Source organism: Cheilinus undulatus, linkage group 23 (assembly GCF_018320785.1).
Source record: "Cheilinus undulatus linkage group 23, ASM1832078v1, whole genome shotgun sequence".
Taxonomy (NCBI): Eukaryota; Metazoa; Chordata; class Actinopteri; order Labriformes; family Labridae; genus Cheilinus; species Cheilinus undulatus.
The window spans coordinates 28,481,571-28,502,508 of NC_054887.1; the positions used below are offsets into that span (position 1 = coordinate 28,481,571).

General features: G+C 38.7%; 1 protein-coding gene across 1 annotated transcript in view; it reads left to right on the forward strand.

Annotated features, from left to right (window-relative positions):
* creb3l2 (cAMP responsive element binding protein 3-like 2) overlaps nucleotides 1-20,938 on the forward strand; it is a 49,495-nt gene that overhangs the window by 15,154 nt on the left and 13,403 nt on the right. The window lies entirely within an intron of this gene.

Genomic DNA, 20,938 nt, shown 5'->3' on the forward strand with positions numbered 1-20,938 from the left:
ACGTGAAGTGCTGGAGCTCTGTCAGGAAGCCATTAAATGAAGCTATAGCGGCTACTAGAGGCAGGAGGCTTCATTACAGTTTTTAAAGACCTGTATTTCAGGCCCATGTTTACAAAAATGATTGGTTTAACCGACTCATAAATTGTACGCTCGCTTATTTGTTTACATATCTAACTGTTTAACCGCACACACCCCCTTATAGTAATGTTATGGCAAAATTTGCTGCAAGGTGATGCTATACATTTTATTATGGACATTTATCTGGTTATTTATACTTGTCACTTTGCAGCAAACTTTGCTAACGCTATGCAGCCTTACCTAAGAACAAACTTAGCTTAAATTTTACATAGCTAACATAGTTTAATCCACTAGAGACACTTTGCTGTGTTCATGTGAGGTTTAGGAAACAGGATAATAAGCACGTCCTAATCTAGACTCTCAGGATTCCTCGCATTAGTGTTGCCTTTACCCCAATGTACAGTGTTTGACCATTTTTCTTTGTTATAGTTGTAAAAATGTCAGTAATACAGCAGGAAAATCAACATTTCTGATGCTTTTCTATGGAAGTCGATGAGAAGGATGTCTGCAAGATTGACTTGTGGCACTGAAGAAGGGTCATAGCGATGCTTGTGACACTGTTGCTCTACATGTGTATTAAATGTCACGTGTTATGCTGTCTAACGTTGGTGTAATTTCTACAAATATGCATCCCAAAATTGGCTTTTATTAGATGCTCAGCATTGCTGGCTAATGGGGAAACTACTGTCAACATTTTGTTGCTCCTGATAATCTCTGTTTTTGTGATCTTGCTTAAATTAACCAAGAAGGAGGGAAATGCTGATTGAGATTAATGATGCTGATTAGAAACTACTTCAGTTTTATGATCTTGCCCTTTAGCAGCCTGATGTAAACAGAGGTATGAAAACGGTGTAAAACTATGACTAAGCTTCAGTCTGGAACATCTGCAGACATGTGTACCTGTCAAATCATCTCATCTCTTGTCCTCTCCATCCCACCTTTCTCTCCCTTAACCTTTCCATCTGATGAGACATGAACGAGCCCTTTCATCCGCTCAAAGTTCACCGTGACTGAGTCTGTGTAACTTGACATTCAAGCGTGTTTCTACTTGGCAAGCATCCGCCTCGGAGCGCTCCGTTTATAACCCAGGAATTAAGAGCAGCGGCGCGCCCAAACAAGTTTCCCGCAGTGTTTGCCTTTTCCAGGGATTTAAACCCTCACTATGAGCTACCCAGGAAGGACCGGCACTGACCCACTTTTTACCCAGCATGCATCTTTCTGCGAGTTGAAGCAGAGAAAATGAAGGAGTCTGTGATCTTTGCTGATCTTGGAAACAAATATATAGAGGGATAAGCCTGCAAAAACCAAGTAAATAAACAGGAGAAAACACAAAAGGGAGCCAGATAAGTTTAGCTAATTCTTCCCACTTTAACACAGAAAGACTTTCAAGTGTGTTTGTGTTACATCAGTGTAGTTGAAGTGCTTTAAACTACAAAACAAAAGATACAGAGTTTAGTTGGAGTGAAAAAGGTTAAAAGGAAAACACAAACAGCAGAGCATGAAACAAAGAGTTAAAGGGAGATCACAAATTAAACAGCGGCTGGAGATGTTTGTGTGCTCTGGTTCTCAATGACCGGTCAGAGATGGAAAAAGTTAGCCATGTGTGAGTGTGTTGACCCACTTTATAACATGCATAAAGAGCAGGATGAGAGAGAGAGAAGCCGAGAGACATTAGGAAACAGCTGTGCTTGATTTGCATCCAGCAGCTGTGTTTGAGGACAGGAAGAGTCAGTCCGAACACTAATTTATGATGTTTTGCCAACATATAGTACTCTATTATGATTAATCCTAACATAGACATAGGCAAAAATGATCATAGTGCACGGTTCAATCAGGAAGCTGCTCCTGGGCTTTAAGCTTCATAAAGTAAATTTGTAATTTTCTGAGTATTTTTTCTGACTTTGCCACTAACAGAACTATTTTTAGGGGTTTTTTCACCATTACTACTCAATACAGCCATAAATAGACGGTAAATGTTTGGATAAAGCATTGATGTGCACCAAAGTGCCAGGATCCAGAGTCAAACCTGCAACCATGCAAGGAGGACTGTAGCCTCTGAACATGAGAAGCCTGCTCTACTGAGGGTTAAACCCATCATAAAAATGCTTGAATCGTACTTTTATCCAGCTATTTAACACCAAACTCTATTATGGTCAGTTATGGTCCCACCAAGTGTTACCCTATTTCAATTTTCTGCTGTTTTTTTTTTCTTTCAGAAAACTTCCTGAATTTTTGTAGGTGAGCAGCATGTGTGAATGCAAACAACTTAATTATTCAGCCTGACTTTATCCAGAATTTTCCTGCCAGTTCTTTAAGCCATTTCCAGTTCTGCCCCTGATTTTTTTCTGAGTTTGGGTCAAGGGTTAGTGGAGCTGGCAGGGAAAGATTTGGGTGGAAAATGCTGTTTGCATTCACACATGCAGAATAATTCAATTAAATTTCAAGAGATTTCTAAACAGCCCTTTCGTACATGCAGCCCCTAAAATTTCTGATTTTTGGGGGGAGAATCTGCTCAGAATCTCCTGACTTGCTTGTCACACTTGTTCCTTACAGCAGGAAGTTTTTCTGCAGTTTGCCTGTGAGTCAGTTGAGGGGTGGGGGAGGAGAAAACACTTGGGGACTAGCTGGGAAAATTCAGCGTGAAGTCAGAGTGAAAACCTTTGCTGGCTGCATTCACACATGCCACTTACTCAGAAAAATTATGGAAATTTTAAGGAATTTTATGCAAATGTGATTAGAGCTGATTTTCTTCCTGATTTTCTTTTTTACTCAGCTGCTTTCACACACGCACTACTTAAAATTTCTTTAAATTTTCCTCCTGAATTTTCCTGATTTGTTTGTTCACACTTGTCACTAACAGCAGGAAGCTGTACTCGTTGCATGGAGGGGTGAGGTAGAGGAATAAACCTACAAAACGTTTTTAGGGTGAAGTCAGGGTGAAACATTCAACAGTTGCATTCACACCTGCAGCTCTCCAAGAAAAATCAGGACATTTTCTATATGCAATAAAGCACTACTAGTTATTTTTACTTCCCCCATTTTAAGGGATGAGCGTGAAAAAGCAAGTCAGGAAATTTTCAGATGCAAATGCTCCTAGATTTTTTTTTTTTTTTAGAAATTTTAATGGTTGCATGTATGAAAAGGATTCATGTTTTATAGCTATATTGACAACAGATTTTACAAAAACAGCAACCAGAAATAAGGGTTGTCCCAATACGATCATGGTACTTTTTCAATATCACAACGGCAATACCAGTCTGAGGCCCCCAGGATTGGTAATTCCTTGTTTTCATTTCTAGAAAATTGCATGCAAACTCATGCAAACTCTCTTAATTGCACAAATACATTTGAAAAATGGAGTAGAAACATTGCCATTGCATTTGTGCAATTTGGACAAGTATTTTTCTTTCTTTTGTGGCAGCTTTGAAGTTGTGGTGCTCCAGTTATGAAATTAAAAACCTTGTGTTGGTAAAAGGTGTTGCTTCGAAAACTGTTTGAAATTTTCATTGCATTTACATTTTGCATTTTGCACATGCATTTAATGTTAAACATCAGAGGGCACACGGGAGCTGAGCGTATTTTGGCATAAACATGGCTAAAAATGAATTTAAAAATTCCACCTGCTAGCACCTCTAAAACTCACAGAAAAAAACTACATCTTGAGTCTTTCACCTTTACAAAAACCTGATGTTTTCTGGTTGTTCAAATACAGTTTCATTTTTTAAATAAGGAAAGTCTCTTCCTCAAATATCTGAGCAGTTGTAGCTTTTAATAAATGTCACTCAAACAAGAATTAAAGCAACATTTAGGGGATTATTCTCATCCACATTTGTTCCTCTAGTCTAAGTGAGTATTAGTGCAACAGGACAGTCTGTGTAGGACTGAGTCAAAATAAACGACAGCATATTTACTCGGTGATGATTACTCATCTCTCCCAGTGCAGCATGGTGACTCACTGATGGGTCTCTGATGGGTTTTGTTAAAAAATGGAGGTCAGTGGCACACTGGTACAACATTTCCAGTGTTAGTTTTGGTCTTTTTATAATATTTGTTGACATTTGGCACAGTAGTGTCACAGCCACCTTTATTCTCAGACGTATTTAAGATATGAAAAGTGCACTATTAGGATATATTAAACATATTTTCATGCTGAAATCAGTGAAACCCCAGTGGAGTCATTGTGCAACTTCTGGAGGGTCGGTGTGTGTTGGATGTAGGTGGAAAGAGTGGGGGTTGAACTCTGTGATGGGTCAGTGTGACAGAGCAAGGCTGGAAAGTTTGCATCACTCTGAGTGTTTGTGGGTCTGTGTGTGAACTTTTGGGAAGCTACTCTAGACAGACGAGGGGTTAATGTGCAGATTTTAAAAGAAAGGGAGACCCTGGAGGAAATCTTTCCCATTTGTCATCAACAGCGTCTGTTTTTCTTTGTTGGTTCGAGGCATCTGTGTGTCTGCATACCCACACACGTGCACACTAATACTATCAGCATGTACTCAGATAAGGTCTGAGTCACAGTTTGATCTTTGACTTGGGAGGTTTTCCACTCTGAGAAGCCATCCTTCCTTTTTTATCACTTTTCCTCTCGTGGCTCTGCATAAGTGCATCTACTATTCAAGTGTGAAGCAGGACTAAAATAAAGGTCCATAACCGGAGTGTCAAACAGGAAAGGAACATTAAGTTTGGAGACTTGTTGGTAATGAATCCACTGTGATTTTTTTCCACTTTCAGATGTGTGTTTATGTGTGTGTATTCTTGACTTCAGCTGTGGGTGGAGAGTAAACAGGCAGCCCTGCTGGATGTCACGCCTACTGTTATTCTCCCTCACATCCTGTTGTTTACATCCGTTAATCATCCCTCCACCCCCGACACATCACTGAGTAAAGAGAGGACTAAAAAATATCATCAGTCGAAGACAGACACTGTAGTTTTGTACGTTTAGATGGTTTTTAGCAGCCTTTACTTGCATGCATACTTAAGTTAAATTTACTCCCCTGTTAACACCCATGGATTTATTATAAAGAAGCACTATAATCAAATGCACTGCATTCAAGAAAATAAGGCATGCATGCGTGACTGGTTGTTAAGTGAAGTCTCCATGTCTTTAGGAAATGGTGAGAGTAGAATAAAATAATAATTCAATAATAAAATGCAAATAAATAGAGATGAAGTTGATAAACGTTGTTTAAAAAAAGTTATGAATAGTGTCTTTTTCTTTATCAGAAAACTAGAAAATATTTTAAAAGCAGAAGTGATAGATTTTTGAGCCTGGATTTATGAGATATTTGTCAATAGTAAATACATAAGCCACAGGAGGTGCTGGTCAGTGCGGCCCCTTTCAGTAGCAGGAGTCCCAACGTAGAAGGCTTTACAGCTGTGCAGACAGGGCTGTTTGCTTCATGTAATTTTGCCCATTTCTAAGCTACAATTTGTGGAATTTTTGCTGCAATGTCTACATAAATTAAAAATTACTACTCCTATGTTTCATAGAGTTCTCTTGCATTGCCTCAAATATTCCAACAGTTTAAAAACCAGAGAAATTCTTTCTTTTTGTTGTTGTTGTAACTGAAAATGCACCATCATATCAGCTTACGCCTCCTGTAATGTTGTGGCTGCATCAGGCATTTAAGGGCCAAGTAAGAATAGATGCACTGCTCGGTGCACCATCTAGCGATGGCATTGTTTGGGTTTTTTAATACTGGTGCAAAATCTGTGATTTTTATACAGTGACGCTGCCTGAATAAATACTTTTGAGAAGAAAAGGGTGTGGACAGTCAACAGGAACTTAAAGCTGTCTGGGTATCAAAGAAATATCTTTATAAGATGCCAGTCAAATATGGGATAGGAAAAGAAACTTAACACATTAATCACACAAAATCCATAACTATTTTCTTGACTTTTATCTGGGGTAAAAAAATCGATATCTGTTTTCTAATCCAGTCTGGTAGGTATCAGAAGTGTTGGTATCTGTACCATGTTGATACCAGATTTGGATGCTCATCCCTAGCTCCAACCTCCGTTGTTTACATAGTCTATGGTTTGATTTGAGGACTCTGTTCATCAAAATTGCTCTCTGTTTTAAACAGCAAATGATTGCTTTGGTTTCATGGAGGAATTTTGCAAAATGAGGGAGAAAAGCCCCTAAAAGTAGCTTTCATGGTTCACCCTGCAAGCAGTTGCAGAATGCTTTGTGAACAGCTTTCAGTGTCAACTAAGAAAGACAATTTTTAACAGCTTTTCACCTTCAATATGCAAAATTCATAAAAAAAAAAAAAAACAAAATATTTGGTTGCCATTTAGTAAATACAGCATATGGAGTGCAGTTTTTGATGAATAGTCATCAATTCAAAAAAAGAAGTAAGCAGAGGAGGTGGACACGACTGAGCTTAATGTCTCTGCTCATCATCTTTTGTTATTGCTTTCACTGAGAGCCCCTTTTCCAGCAGAACTTAGCAATTAGGAAAAAGCAAGTTAAAAACAGTGTTGAGCTATGACAGTACAGACTAAATAGTGCACTTAAAGTGAAAGAACACATGGTATGCTGAACTAGCCCTATGCTTCACATGTAATACCCTGCATTATCATTACAATACCAAAACTATCTGCCTTTTTTAGTGTAAGAATACCAAAAAAACCTAATTCTAACCTGCAGTGGAGATTTGAGCAACGTTTATTTCTTTCATAGGTACACAAGTTGAATATGTGAGGATTTTTCCACTTTTTCCTTTCCGAAAAAGAGCTAATTATGACAGGATTTCCTCTCTGCAATTTAGCCAGATTTCCGTTTATTACTTGACTTTTCAAGTATTTCCGGGTGCATTTCTTCCCCGTTGATTAGAAGAAACTTTTAGCCCAATCAAGCTGATATTGATGTCTAGGATCTGGGTCAGAGATTGTGTGAGAACCGCCCCAAGTCTCCCATGCGATGAGGACATTTCTGCACAGCGAGGTCACTTTGGCCGAGCTTTGGCTCTCTCGGGAAAATCAGACATTATGGAACGAATGATGTCAATGAGACAGATGTGTGTTTGTGTCTGCGTGTGAAGACAAGCAGGCTCAGACTGTAAGCAGTGTGGGAGAAACGCTGGTCTGACGCATAACGCTGCACCCTGTGAGCGCTCTAACACAGTCCAGACCAGAGGCCTCGGTGCTGGGATCGCCTCCTGCAGTCTGCCCCCCCTGAAGATAAGAAACAGATAGATGAAGCCTCCAAGGCCTGCGATTTGTCTCCTTATGCTGACACAAAATATCAGTACAGCGGCTACGAACGATAAGTGGTCCCAAAGTGATCTGTAGTTCTTGTGACTATCAGGGTTATCAGATTCATGGTGCAGCTGGTATCTGCTCTCACAGTTTCAGTTGTTTTAAGGAGATTTATTCTGACTCATTGCTGCAGTATCTTAAAATTACAGCCGTGTAGCTGCATTTAACAGTTGCTTTTATAAACCTGTATCTTTGTAGAAGTTGCAAGGCAATGCTCATTGGTTTGGTGGTCAAGTATATCACCCCAAACTTTCATGATCCCCCTAGTGACGTTAAGGTGATCCCCTGGCATTTTATCCCTGGTAATATGACTGAAAAAGAACACAAATTAACAGTGAAAGATGTGAATAGTAAATAAACATTATAAAAAATGCAGATAGCTTCCAACTCAGTAGTTTTATAACTCATATCTGATTCTACTTAGAAGCAGTTTGTGTCCATAGATGGCAGTTTCAGAGCTTCTCACCATTGCTAGCTTATGAAAGTTGACTTCTGCTTCTCTCAGTAGTATCTGAAACATGTTTATATAGCTCTGTGCACATCCTTTTTTTAGTTTTTCGAGGGAATATCTAAAACATGGGACCAAAATAAAGGACATAAGCAGCAGCTGTAGACTCAGACTACTATGCCTTGTTGACAAAGCTGGTATATTAAGTCCGGCCCCTTCTTGATTCTTATTGGCCAATGATGGAAAAGTGACACTGACGATCGCAGCGCTCTAAGCATGCTAATCCAATGGCTAATCCCACTCATGCTGCTTTATTAATCTGCTCTAGCTTGGATACACTTTACTGCTCCCTCTGCAACCCTCCTCCACCCCAGCTCCTCCTTTATTCTGCTTCTGACTTACTCAATGCCAACGCAGGCTCATCGAAGGGCAGAGGGATCCGTGAACAGCCACACCGCCAAAAATGAAGAACAGCAATAAGTGCAAATTAGTAGCTGCTAATAATGAACAATATTTGTAACTTAAATAACCTCTGCTCAACATTTATCAGCTCAAACTCCAAGATTATATGCTTGGTTTCAGTTGCCATGGTTTCCTGTACAAAAAAGCAAATAATATTTGTGTCAGAACCAAACAACGATAACTAGCAGAGAAAAAGCACAACCAGCTACTTGGACAGACCAACACACATACATAGTGCTCACGCCGGCATGCTTTAATAGCATCTATTACTTTATAGCATTGATTGCTACATTGCCTGAGTTTAGTGCAAACAAATCAGTCTTATATGTTTAACTTAAGTTGGCTTCACCTAAAGTTCAAAGCTAACATAGCATTGTAATAAGTTTCGCCTTGGCCTGCTATGCTTGAGTTTGATGCATGCTCACATGTAAAACCTAAGCTGCTACACTTTGAACTTGCTGCTAGCAGAGCATGTCTATGCTTTTAGCTAAAGGCTAACATATCATGCTTGTTTTATTCCTTGTTTAGCATGCTATTTTGATTGGCCAACCAGGCAGAGTTGAGTGCAAACATGGCAAAATGCTAAGCTTTATCCTGCTGCGTTTGGTTTTCATGCTATTAGCATGCTAATGTTTGATATTAAATATCCATGAAATATTATGCTACTCTGAGAATGATATAAACGTTGCATTTCAATAAATTAACCTTGAGGTGGCTACACTTGAGGTTCAAAGCTAACATAGCATGATAATTAATGAAACCTTGGCCTGCTACGCTTGAGTTTGATGCTAAAGTAGCTTGTAAAAGTTTAGCCTGTTGCATGCTGTATGCTAATGATATGGCTGACTACTTTCTAGCTTCAAAGCTAACAAGTGCAAACTGATTTGTAGCACCTTTGCTTGCTACACTTGACTTTTAGCATGCTAATATGTAAAAGATGGAGTTGTTACACTGGACTTTTTAGCTAGCATAGCATGCTAGCATGTTAATCTCAAAGCTATACCATTTGCTGTTAATTAGATCAGCTTAAGCCTGCTATAATAACCCATAAAAATTCCCCTTTAAATACAGCTTAGCCTACATTAAGCAACAAATAAATGGTTTGACTAATGACAATCTAAGCCTCATATATAGGCTGCTAAGCTAGCTAACAAAGTGCAGAAAGGCGTTTTATAAAGTACATGATGTTTATTTGTAATTCCAGTGTAGCCAGGGTAATAAGAAAACCTTAATGTATTTAAATCTCCTAGATTAAAACTTTTCTTAGGTTAAACTAAGGAACATAAATGATGGCAAGTGTATTAATATTGTTTTTTTAGCATAGTAGGCTCCATAACCTGAGTCTTTAAAGCTTTTTTAGATCTTAACTTTTTGCACTTGGAGCATAAAGACCCAGCAGTAAAGCACTCAGAGCTGGTGAAGGAATCCCCGCTGCTCTGCAGATGGCCTTTCTACACATGTACTTCAGCTGAGTGTTAAAACAGCTCTCACACATTGTTAGCATTCCAGCAGATACTTGTTGCACTCACAGCTGAAGGAGAGGGATGCACACCGGCTTCAGTCATGAATGCCAGCACCGTAACTACAACAATTTAAGTTCAAGTATGCAAATGTTGTTCACGCCTTATCTTTAAATGTTTTGGGAATTTGACCCAAAGTCCAGAATTAGGAAGGGGGCTGAGAAGCAAGAGGAACTGGATTTAACACAAGTCATGAATGGGCTGGGAATAAAGAAGAATGAAGGAAATTCTCTTCTCCTGTATCAAAATAACACTGAGCAACTGTCTGAACCGAGCAGGAAATTGGTGGAAGAATGAGTTTCCTTCCCTTAAATATTGTAATGGAGTCAGCAAATTTGCCACGGGCTACAAAGCAGCCGGTATGTTTTTTACATTTTAATTTTACAAGCAGAAGTATGCAACTTTGTTATACTTTCTCGGAAACTCACAGCTTAAAGGTACAACATGCACGCTCAGTCCAGTAGATACTGACTTTAGCTCTAGTTTCTCAAACAAAAACAAACCTCATGGTATCCTCTCCTTATCTTTCCTTTAGGGTTCTGACTGAACCCTAAGAGCAGGCCAGTTCAGCACCCAGACTCTTCTACTGTGAAGCCATGCTGTTGTGATGGATGTGGTTTAGCATTGTCTTGCTGAAAAATGCAAAAACTAAATTAAAGTGGCAAAAATGTGGCAAGAAAGGGGAAAAAGGCAATGGAAAAGGCAATGTGTGTAAGTGCGGGAAACAAACTGATTAAAGTGACTTGCAGTGGTTAGTTTCTGAGGTCAAAGTTTTTGGTAAACAGGACATGATTTCCTAAAAGAATTTCTAATTTTATTTCAGCTGACCACAGAACAGTTTTCCAGTCATTTTAAAGGAGCTTTGGCCCAGAGAAGACAGCAGCAGTTCTGAATCTTTTACACACACATGGCTTTTTCTTTGCATTAGTGGAGGGCACAGCCAACTGACAGCGAACCTCTGCCCATCTTTACTTCTAAGAGGCTCTGCCTCTCTAAAATGCTCCTTTTATACTCAGTCATGTTACTGACCTGCTGCCAATTATCCTCATTAGTAGAAAAATGCTCCTCCAACTGTTTTTCATTAGTACCACTTACTTTAACCAGCCTTTAGTTGCCTTGTCCCAACTTTTTTGAGATGTGTTGCTGCCATCAAATTACAAAATAGGTTAATATTTTTCATGAAATGGTAACATGTCTCAGTTCCAACATCTGACCTGTTTTTTTATGTTCTATTATGAAAAGAATATGGGTTTAAGAGATTTGCAAATCATTATTTTCTGTTTTTAAGGCATTTTACAGACCGCCCCAACTTTTTTGGAATGGGGTGCATATGTACTACATTTTAGTTTGGGTGCCCTTGAGCCAAAGATACAAAAGTAACATTAATCTTACATTAACAAGTGGATTTACAGTACACACAATAAAAACAGAGCAATTTACCGCCATATATATGGTCAGGTATCACTGTGAACTTTATGACTACTTATCTGCTAATGACGGGACACGTGAGGGTCATTTGTGACAGTGTAGTTGGTAAAAGTCTTCGATCTAAACTTTATTCACTTTTATAGCACCATCTATATAAAGATTACTTCCAAAAGGACCTCACATAGCAGAAATTGTCTGAAATAAATAAAAAAGGAATAAAAAATGGTCACATTTTGCAGGATGGAACAATTCCAACAGTAAAATATTAATGTATTACTCAAAAAGATGGTAAAACCTTTGCCTAAGTCCTAAATTGTCATAAAAAAAACCCAAATAAATCTCTAATGCTGATATTCCAAAGGTCCAAAAAAGATAAACAAATGAGTCATCCAGTTTATCTTGTCATACATAAATGTGCAAATACGCGTGTGTGATTGTAAGCCATGTGCTCAATCGTGATCTCGGTTGTATCATCAGTTAAAGTACACACTGATGAGTCCAGGGCAAGGTACACAAACACTACTACACACTGCAGAGAGATGACCCTTGGGCTTGTGACTGTGCCGGCCACTTTTTTTTTCCGGTGTACTCTTTCACATCTGGTTTTTCTTTCCAGGAGAGGAAGGTGTTATATCATCAAACTTTCCTCTCCCCTTCCTCCACCCCTCCTGAAGCTGAAGCCCTGATCATTAAGGGTTAAAACAGACACACAAATATCCTTCTTTACAGGACAATTACAGAGCTGAGGGGACATTCCTTCCTCCCCTTGCCTACTCCCACTAATTTAGCCAGTGACCAGCACAGCTGTCGAGGATTTTACTGTCCGATCTTATCGCTTTTAAACATCAACAGGGCTATTGATCAGTTGATAAGTGTGTGAATTTCTTTTACTGTAATTGTCCTATTAGAATGTCACTTTAACATGAGCATTCACATTATGCTGATTACACTGTTCTATATTTACAAGAACACCCTTTTAAATGTGCTTTTCGTTAAACTGCAAGAATCAGATATCACTTTGCACAGGCAGCATTGCTCTTTGTCCGCCCTGCATTCATTAAATATTCAAGTCTCTGCTTTATAAATTTCAGTTTTCCCTTTGAAAGCTGTGACATCTAACACTTAACCTTTGATGCAGAGAAACAGAAGTATGTTGCCTTCTATTGCCGAGTCTGTGATAGCAGTGAGACGAAAAGTTTTATTTCCATGTGAACTCAACTCCACCTTCAGTGAGTAAAACAAGCAAACAAGCTCTGCTGAGTTAGAAAAGTAAACGAATATCAAGAAATTCTCCTGTAGGACAGTCTTGTCGGTCTTGTTTCTTCTTTGTTCCTTGTTCATGTCTATGTGAGCGGCAGTGCAGATAAAGAAAATAGAAATGGAGTGATGGGGTAAAACTGTAGCAGAATGAACAGCGCTGAGATGGGGAGGGAGAACCCAATCCTTCTTACTGTCCCCATCTGCCATAATGTCATAACCACTAAAGGTAGACTTACCAAAGGCAGGCATACTGCTGCTGTTGAAGACAGCAATCGATATTTTATCAACCTTAGTTTAAGAAAACATGGTATTAAACGGACCTCAGAGAAAAGAACCACACAATATTTACAGGCCAATGTTTGCAGCCAATATATGCCAATATTAACAATCGTATAGACCAATATTTACAATCAATTAAAAACCCCATATGTACAACTGGTATAAGCCAATATCTACGCCCCATATCAGCTGATATTTTAGCTGAAATAAGCTGATATTTAAAACCAGTATAGGGCAGTATTTACAGTGGATATAGGCTGATATTTATAGCTGATACTGGCTGATATTTACAGCTGGTAATACCTACATTTACTTTTATATAGACCAATATTAACCTCCCTAAAGGCTAATATTTACAGTCTATATAGGGAAATATTTACAGCTGATATAGGCCGATATCTATCTTGGTATGGAACAATATTTACCATCAATATAGACCAATATTACCAGCCAATATAGGCTAATATTCACAGCTGATATATGTTGATATTTGTAGCTGATTTAGGATAATATTAACAGCAGACATAGGGCAATTTTTACAGCTGATATGGGTCGATAATTACAGCAAATATAGAACAATTTTTACAGCTGATATAGGGCAATGTTTACAGCTTATATAGAACAGTTTTTACAGCTGATATAGGGCAATTTTTACAGCTGATATAGAACAGTTTTTACAGCTGATATAGGCCAATAATTACAGCCAATATAGAACAATTTTTACAGCTGATATAGGGCAATGTTTACAGCTTATATAGAACAGTTTTTACAGCTGATATAGGGCAATTTTTACAGCCTGTATAGGCCGATAATTACAGCTAATATAGAACAATTTTTACAGCTGATAAAGGGCAATTTTTACAGCTAATATAGAAAAGTTTTTACAGCTGGCATAGGGCCAATTTTACAGTTTATATAGGCTGATAATTACAGCTAATATAGAACAATTTATACAGCTGATATAGGTCAATTTTAACAGCTGATATAGGCCAATAATTACAACCAATATAGAACAAATTTTTACAGCTGATATAGGGCAATTTTACAGTTTATATAGGCTGATAATTACAGCTAATATAGAACAATTTATACAGCTGATATAGGTCAATTTTAACAGCTGATATTGGGCCAATAATTACAACCAATATAGAACAAATTTTTACAGCTGATATAGGGCAAATTTTACAGCTTATATAGGCCGATAATTACAGATAATATAGAACAATTTTTACAGCTAATACAGAGCAATATTTACAGCAGATGTAGGCTGATATATTCATCTGCTATAGGCCAATATTTACAGACGATATGAGTCAATATTTACAGCTGCTAGGCTGTATGGGCTGATATTTGCAGCAGACAAAGGTCATGTCCTCTGATAATAATGTCATGACGATAATATTGTGCATCCCTCAGAAATGTAGTTGCAGTGCCCAGGTTAAATCCCTTAGAGGGTGGTCACTGTGCAAATCTATAACACAGAATATAGAAATTTTATAAATTTGTACTCAAATGTTGAGTAGAACGTATTTATCAACGGTATTAATAAATACCCATACAGTTTTTCATCTAAAAAACCTGGTCTAAGGCTTAAGTTACTCTGTAATTGATTTCTAACCTGTTTCTGCAGTCAGAGCCTCCATCATAATGTCCAAAAGATTTCATGGCCTATTTAGAAAGCTTCCTTTTATCAGCATTTCTCTGATTTGATTAAGATTGGGTATATTTAAGTTGTAGCTTAACTCCTCAAATGACTGTCTCTCTTTGGATGACACAGGATTTCTTTGTTGTTGCTGGTTTTTCCCCAGAACTCAGATATGATCACTTATCATTCCTTCCTTCATCTGCAGACTTTATGGTTTCTTCATTAAAAGATTAAAATCTGCATTTCTCTGCATGTTTCCATGTGTTTCAGACTCAACTGTCCTCAGAAAAATGTCTGAACAGCCTCTTTGTTATCCCCACGGCTCCTTCAGAGAACTGAATGACCTACTGATTCTCACCCTAGTTCCTGTTTAAACTCCCAGTTTTCCCATTAAGGCTTCAACTCCCCAGGTCTCCTGTGTCCCAGCTGGAGAGGGTCGAGTTACAGTTGGCCCGAAATAACACCTCTGTGTTGGGCCTGCAGAGACAAAGAGGTTTCTGTTGTGTGTGATGAGTTACTCCAGGCCTGTGACCGATCCTGCAGCCTTGTCTACTGCCCTGCATCACATTTCTGCTAACACACAACCACAACCGCACACTCCCACTGGAGAAATGACAGGGAGCGAATAAACCCTCACTATACGTCTTTGGTGTGTCTCTGTTTTCATGTAGGCTGACTTTGGAGCATTTTTAACAAGATGAGGCTTTACTTCTCCTCTGCTTTCTCATGTTGGGTGGATTATTTGTTTATTCTGCTTACATTTAACATGACTAAGAGCTTTTCCGCTGCAGAAAGTAACACAAGGGAGCCAAAGAAGAAAAAAAACATGGACAAAGATTACATAAACCACATTTTAGCCCATAAACTATGCCTTAGTTTTTTCTAAATTATGGCCTTTCCATGTAATTACTCCTCCCTTAAACTACACCCTCTTTTCCCTCCCCCACCATGAGGTTTTTGCTCTTTTACGGACAGAATCTGATGTAATTCAACCTCATTTTCTTACTTTTCTTAGGTCAGATTATTTAAGACTTGGCTGTATTTCATAAAAAAAAATCCCATAGTTGTCCCGCTCAATCAGCGCATGGGCTACTATAAATATTTCCCTAAAAATAGTATAGTTTGTATGTAACCTTTCTATTTTAGCCAATACCACAGAATTTAAAAAATCAGAGCAAACCAGGTCAAATTTAATTTTTAATTCATAGAATTTTGCTCTGTTAAGATCCTGCAAATCAAAATTGGTATTGTATTAAATTTAAATTTCCCTCAGGATTGATATGGGACCTACTAACCTAGCTACCCACCACTCAATCTACCTACCCACCACCCCAACTACCTACCCACCTACCCATCTACCTACTTACCTTTTTACTTACCCACCCACCTACCTACCTACCCACCACCCCACCCACCTGCCTACCTACCCACCTACCAACCTATCAACCTGCCAACCTACCCACCTGCCAACCTACCCACCTACCCACCTACCCATCTACCCACCTACCCACCTACCCACCTACCTACCTACCTACTTATCTACCAATCTACCCATCTACCTACCCATGTTCTTACCTACCCACCTACCTACCTTCTTATCCACCTACCTACCTTCTTATCCACCTACCTACCTTCTTACCTACCTACCTGCCTACCTACCTACCTACCTACCTACCTATGTTCCAACCTACCTACCCGCCTACCCACCTACCTACCTACTTATCCACCTACCTACCTTCTTACCTGCCTACCTACCTACCTACCTACCTACCTACCCGCCTACCTACCTACCTCCCTACCTACTTACCTACCTATGTTCTTACCTACCCACCTACCTACCTTCCTTCTTACCCAGCTACCTACCTACCTACCTACCTACCTATCTACCTACCTTCCTACCCACCAACCTACCTAACCACCCACCTACCTACCTAAGTTCCAACCTACCTACCTACCTTTTTTATATTGTTTGATTTGTTGATAAGAAACTGAGCTGTGCACTTTATTTTTAAACTGCAATAAATCATTTAGGAATGACTTTTAACCCTCCAAATGCTAGCAGCTACACTAACTAGCTAGTTAGCTGCCTTTCCGGTGCCTATACAAGGAAAGCCTGAGGCAGGGAGAGAAGCAACAGCAAACCCAGAGCAGAGCAGGCATCAATGACAACAGAATGTCACTGATTATGTCAGAAGTGGAAAAGGAGGAGCTGGGGTGGAGGAGGGCTGCAAAAAGAGGCTTGCAAAGGAAGCAGCAAAGCATAGCCAGGCTAGAGTGCCATTAGCCAATGCTCAGTGGCTTCAAGCATGGTGCTGTAATAGATGCTACCTTTGCAATAAGACAGTTTGGGAAATTTCATCCCTGCTGGATATTCCACAGTCAACTGTGATATTACTAGAAAGTGGAAGCATTTAGGAACAACAGCAACTTAGCCACGAAAAAGACTACATAGAGGCACAGAGCGGGGCAAACGTCTGCTGAGGTGCATGGTGGGTAACAGTTGCTGAGTGGTGATTCCATAGCTGAAGAGTTCTGAACTTTCATTAATGTAAGCATAAATACTGTGCGTCTGGAAAGCTTTGGGGGCTTCATGAATGGGTTTCCATGGCGGAGCAGCCTCACATTACTAAGTCCAATGCCAAGCGTCGGACAGAGTGGTGTAAAGCAAGCAGGTTTCTCCTTAAATGGAGTAATATTGTGTAACATTTCTCCTTTAGACATCCTAAATCTCAAACTGGTAATTAGTTAATTTTAGCAGACATAATAATCACAGTCCTCATGACGGTAAAACTCATAGGTGTCAGCATGAATGAGCTTTGAATCTGAGGAGTTGTAATGATAAAACCAGCAGTAAGGAGACGATGTGGTTACCAGGAGACTCTGGAGCCCATGCTGTAAACTACTTTAAATGTTCGTCCCTAACGTGACGGGTCTCAGCGCTCTGATTTCATGGTTTGATGGCTCTTAAAGATGGAGATGGGCCCATTCTTGTATAAATGTGTAAATATTTGGTGTTCCGCCTTGAATAAATTCACAGTATGCTGTCGATGTTTGCATTAGTCACTCTCTCACTGAGACCGGCCCTTTTAGGGCAGCAAACAGCGGCAGGAGTGAGCTCTGTGTTTATGGAGAGAGGGGGTCACTTCACCATGTGGAGAGAGGAAGAAATTTCAAGAAGTCAAGTCTCTCTCTCTTTCCATCTGTAATTGAAGCCACATGCTTGGCGCACGCTCAGCCTCCTTCTGTTCCCTCCATCTTGATTTCACTCTCGCTTCTTCCATCCTTTAATCGACTCTTATGAAATCTAACTGAACAAAGTTAATCTAAATGTTCATTTTCCCTCCTCTTTAGAGAGTTTAGAATGTTGCTGTTTCTAATTTAAAGTGTTTATTTCTCTCTGATTGGCTGAGAGTGGAGTACTCCGACAGTGCTACTCTTCTATTGGGCAGTTCCGTATATTCTACCCGGCAACAGAGTTTCAGCAGTAAAAGTTGCATCAGAAGCATTTTGACATTCTTTTAAAGGGCGTAGAGTTCAAATAGGGACAGAAGTGGATTTAATTTTACTGTTTATTACTCACAAGTGTAATCAAACTGTCTTTTTATATTCCTGTTGAGCAAAATCTATGGAAGCCCATTTCTGCCAAATTTAAAAAAAAATGTGATAGTAAGGCAATTCTTGACAAAACAAAACAAAATCCTAAGTCATAATTATGAGATAAAAAAGTTGAAATTCAGAGATAAAAAGTGGAAATTCTGAGTTAAAGCGTAATAATTATGAGATTTATCATATAGCCTAATTATCTCATAAATTCAACTTTTTATTTCATAATTATGAATTTTTATCTCATTATTTTGACTTTTTATCTGATTATTATGACTTTATCTCATAATTTCAACTTTTTAATCTCATAAATATGACTTGTTAATCTAATAATTTCAACTTTTTACCTAATAATTTTGACTTTTTATCTCATGATTTCAATTTTTATAACATATTTATGACTTTTATCTTGTAATTATGAACTTTCATCTTATAAATTCAACTTTTTTTCCAATAATTATAACTTTTTAATCCAATAATTTCAACATTTTATCTCATAATTATGACTTTTAACTCACAATCGTTACTTTTATCTCATAATTATGACTCATTCCATAATTTCAACTTTTTACCTCATAGTTATGACTTTTATCTCATAAATTAAACTTTTTACTTCATAATTATGACTTTTATCTCATTGATTCAACTTTTTATTTCAGAATTATGACTTTTTATTTCAGAATTATGACTTAATTATCTCATAATTTCTACTCTTTGTCTCATAATCATGACTCAGGATTCCTTTTTTTCATTGTCTCACTTCCATGTTTTTCTTGTGGTGGAATTGAGCTTCCATAAAAATCACAGTTTCTCAGGCATATGATAATATAAAGTAAAAATAAACGTCATATGTGTAATATTTACTTGTACCATGCTGTAAAGTGACCTGAAAGCTGACAGAGGTATAGTCTCTTATCATCTGAAAGTATTCTGGTTTCACTGTCAACCATAAATTCCATGAAACAAGAAAAACATGAACTGAAACTGTGAATGAAGATGACTTGTAGGCAAAGAGGAACTATATATACACTTATAACATGACGTAGTAGAGCCAATGATGCTGCTGTTGTTCATCAGTTACAAAACCTTGTATACAAAGTAAGGCTTTATATACACATGGATGCTGATATTATTTTACTTTGCACACAGGAGTGAAAATATTCCACAACAAACAAAAACTACCAGGGTCTAAATTATTAGCCCCCTGGTGCTAATAGTCAATAGTGTCTCCTTTTTGCTGGATTACAGCCTGCAGTTGTTTGTTGTAGTTTTAGTCTCTGACACGTCTTCTGAAGAATCCCAGCCCATTCTTCTTTGGTAAATCTCTCACGCTCCTCCAGATTTGATGGTTTTCTGGCATGGACCTTTGTTTTCAGTTCATCCTACAGATTTTCAATGGGATTTCAGTCAGGGCTTTGTGCAGGCCACTCAGTAACACTCACTTTGGTCTTCTGAAGGTAGTTCTTCACCAGGAGTGGCATATGTTGTTGTGTTGGAAGAAAAAGCGACGACCTGGACCTAGTTTTGTTGCTGACTGCTTCAGGTTTTCTTTCAAAATCTCCACATCTTGTTTCTTCGTGGTTCTTTCCACCATGACAAAGTTTCCGGTTCCAGATGCACTGAAGCATCCCCACATCATAATACTCCCACCACCGTGTTTCACTGGGGGGATGGTGTTGTTTGAGTGATAAGCCTCTCCCTTCTTTCTCCAAGCATAAGCAACATCTCTATGGTCAAAGAGCTCTAGTCTTATCTGACCAAAGGACATGCTTCCAGTATTCATAATCCTTCTCCAGGTTGTCCTTAGCAGACTTCAGTTTAGTTTGAAGGGGTCTCTTCTGCAGAAGGACTTGGCTAAGTCCTTCACGAGAGTCTTGGCAGTTGTTCTGGGGTCTTTAGACACATCTCTCTCTAGTTTTCTTTCCAGGGTCTTTTCCAGACTTGCCCTGGACTGTGTGGCTCTCATTGAATTTCTTGATTTTACTTCTCATTCCAGTTCTTTACACTTTGAAACACTGTGATGACTTTGTAGATCCTTCTCCTGCTTTGTGGGCTTCAACAATTCTTTTTCTCAAGTCTAAACTGATTTCTTTTGGTTTTGGCATGGTGCCTTCTCAAGGAAAGCTCAAACCTTTTCTGAAGCTTTTATACTGGGTGTAAACTGGAAAATTACTGTTGGTTTTAACTTGGTTTTACAAGCTTTGAGCATTGCAAAGTTAAGGCACATCATTGACTAACAGTGTTTTTTGCTATGGCTCGACTAAAGGGTCAGTTCTGATCATTTTGACCCTGGTAATTTTTGGTTTTAGTGAAATTTTGTTTATGTGTGCAAAGTAAAATAATGTAAGCTTCCAAAATAAAACAGGGATGTTTGGATAAGCTGTGTTTTAAAACTCTCCACTCTGTTTAAAGCACTTGAGAAATACTTGAGAAAAACTGAAATTTTCTTAGTGAGGCTAATAATTTTGTCGTCAACGGTAAAAGTAAACAGGCTTTTAGTTGGGGTTTTAGGCTGGCATATAAAAAGAAAGATCATTCAAGATAAATGTTGATTTTTTTAGAACCTGCAGCATCATTGAGGATGAAAAATCCCCTAAACTGCAGCCCTACGTGGGGATAATTTCTGTGTCTGATGCTTTACTCTCAGTCTAATTAAAGGCCACCAACAGATTTGTGTTTGAAAATGTTTAGAGAAATCCAGCTGCAGAACCCACACAGGAGATGTATGCCAGTATGTTATCATCACATCAGCAGCAGGGCTTTGCTTTGGCGGCCTTTTGTTTACGCTCGTCACAACACCTGAACATGGAGGCAGATCTGATCGCACACCGTCACCTTGTCGAGAGATTTTAGAGGAAGATCGAGGGAGGAAGAAGAATGCAGGAGGAATGTAGGGAAGGAGGGAGGGGGGATGACAGAGGAGATTAAGGGGGGAGGGGGATGTCTGTCAGCTTC